The sequence below is a fragment of the Pteropus vampyrus genome, unplaced genomic scaffold (assembly GCF_000151845.1).
Source record: "Pteropus vampyrus isolate Shadow unplaced genomic scaffold, Pvam_2.0 Scaffold276, whole genome shotgun sequence".
NCBI classification, from domain to species: Eukaryota; Metazoa; Chordata; class Mammalia; order Chiroptera; family Pteropodidae; genus Pteropus; species Pteropus vampyrus.
In genome coordinates, this window is record NW_011889057.1 from 1,186,552 (window position 1) to 1,188,263 (window position 1,712).

General features: G+C 44.6%; 1 protein-coding gene and 1 pseudogene across 7 annotated transcripts in view; both read left to right on the forward strand.

Annotated features, from left to right (window-relative positions):
- The window catches only part of ITGA7 (integrin subunit alpha 7), a 28,914-nt gene that overhangs the window by 23,696 nt on the left and 3,506 nt on the right, over positions 1 to 1,712 (forward strand). The gene's annotated exons all lie outside the window — the stretch shown is intronic.
- LOC105302689 overlaps positions 1,247 to 1,712 on the forward strand; it is a 1,619-nt pseudogene continuing 1,153 nt past the window's right edge.

Below are 1,712 nucleotides of genomic sequence, written 5' to 3' on the forward strand. Positions count from 1 at the left end.
ATTTCGAAATACCATGCAGAGCAGTTTGAATCTTTCTGCCGTGCTTTAATATTTCCAATAAATCATCTCATTCTTCCCTTAAGCAATTCATGGCTCACCCAACTGGTGAGGCACTTCCTGTTGGGGCTGGCTCTGGTGTCCCAACATGGCTACTGTACCGCCATACCCCTGAAACTGTGATCCTGGGGAAAGAGAGGGCCCTTCATAAATACAAGGCCCAGGCCATACAGTTCTTCTGTTTTCCCAAATGATAATAAGACCCTTCTTTTCTGTCCTACTGGGGAGTTCTTTGCTCTTAATGGGAGGAAAGGAGTGGGAATTTAGATATATCAAGTTCAAGTTCTCTCTTTCCAGGAGAGCCACCTGCAGCTCAAGAGATCATAGTGGTAGTTCCTGCTAGCAAACCCAAGGAGGTGGGGAAAAGTGCACTCTGCCAGCAGCCTGCTGTCTCTCCAGGCTTCCCCAGAGGAAAGAAAAAACCAATCCCAGTGTTATACTGAAGATCTGCACCATTCCTTTCCTGTCTGGCCACAGAACTATTATAGAGCAGTCCAGAATAAGCAGACTAGAAATACGGTTTTGTCTAAATAACTCATTCCTTGTACCACATAAGTTAAAGAGCCATATCGATCTACATCTTAAGAAGAAAGGGTTTCTTATGGGCTCCTCCTCTCTCTCAACGTATGTTCAAGCTTCGGATTTTAGCCAAATGCTAACAGAAGTTTTCCTCTGTCCACGTTTTAGCAGAACCAAAGTGCTGGGGAGCTGTCTCTGATTTCATGAATGGAGTAGACATTGTGTGATAGAGCCAATTTCCTCAGAAGTTACCTAAAAAAAAAAAGCACACCTCACCATAGCAAGGATTAATTTTTCTCCCAAGTCAATAAAATCTGGTTTTATAGTAAGAAAACATATACTGCCTCTAATGTTAAGATTTTGACACTGTTTCTTACAAAACGATAACCTTAACAGGACTGTGCTGAGGAACACTTCTTCCTGAGCTTGCATTAGCTCCAATAGGTGGTTCAGCCCCTCCCAGGCCATGTGTAAACTCCAAATTCTGAGCCACAACTCTCTTTTGACAGAAGCAAAGGGGAGGTCTCATAACTTCTTAACACACCGTAGTTCACACTCTAACTCATATCTGATAGTTTCCATTATTTTGCTATGAAATACCAAAACATCACATTTGAATAAAGAGGCTGCATACAGAAGTCATACAACAAATATAGATAACAAGAAGAGCATGCTGGGGTACTAGGGGGTGGGGGGCACGTATTCTTCTGCTACTCCACACCAAGCTTCCTGTGAGTTATCCTTATGATCAGAGGAGACCTAGGGTAAAAGTTGGCCAACTACAGTATAAAGCAAGCCATTTTAGCACAGACACTCTTGTAAAATGTAAAAATATTGCTTTGGATTACCAAAAATGATGTTTACACTAAACATTCTGACCCTATTCCAACCTTGAGCCTCACCCCATTCCTGAAGCTGAGGGCCCAGCCCAAGTCCCTGCCCCAACCACAATCCCTTCTGATCCTCTGATCCTCTGTTCCTCTGATCCTCTGGCCCTGACCCCTGCTCATTGACCAGGCCTTGGACAATCTCGCCTACCAGTTCCACCCGGGTCCACCTCTTGCCACGCCTAACCAGATCCTGGCTGGACTCCATTTGGTCCTACTTAGCCAAGCCCAATCCCAGGCCCCAGACAG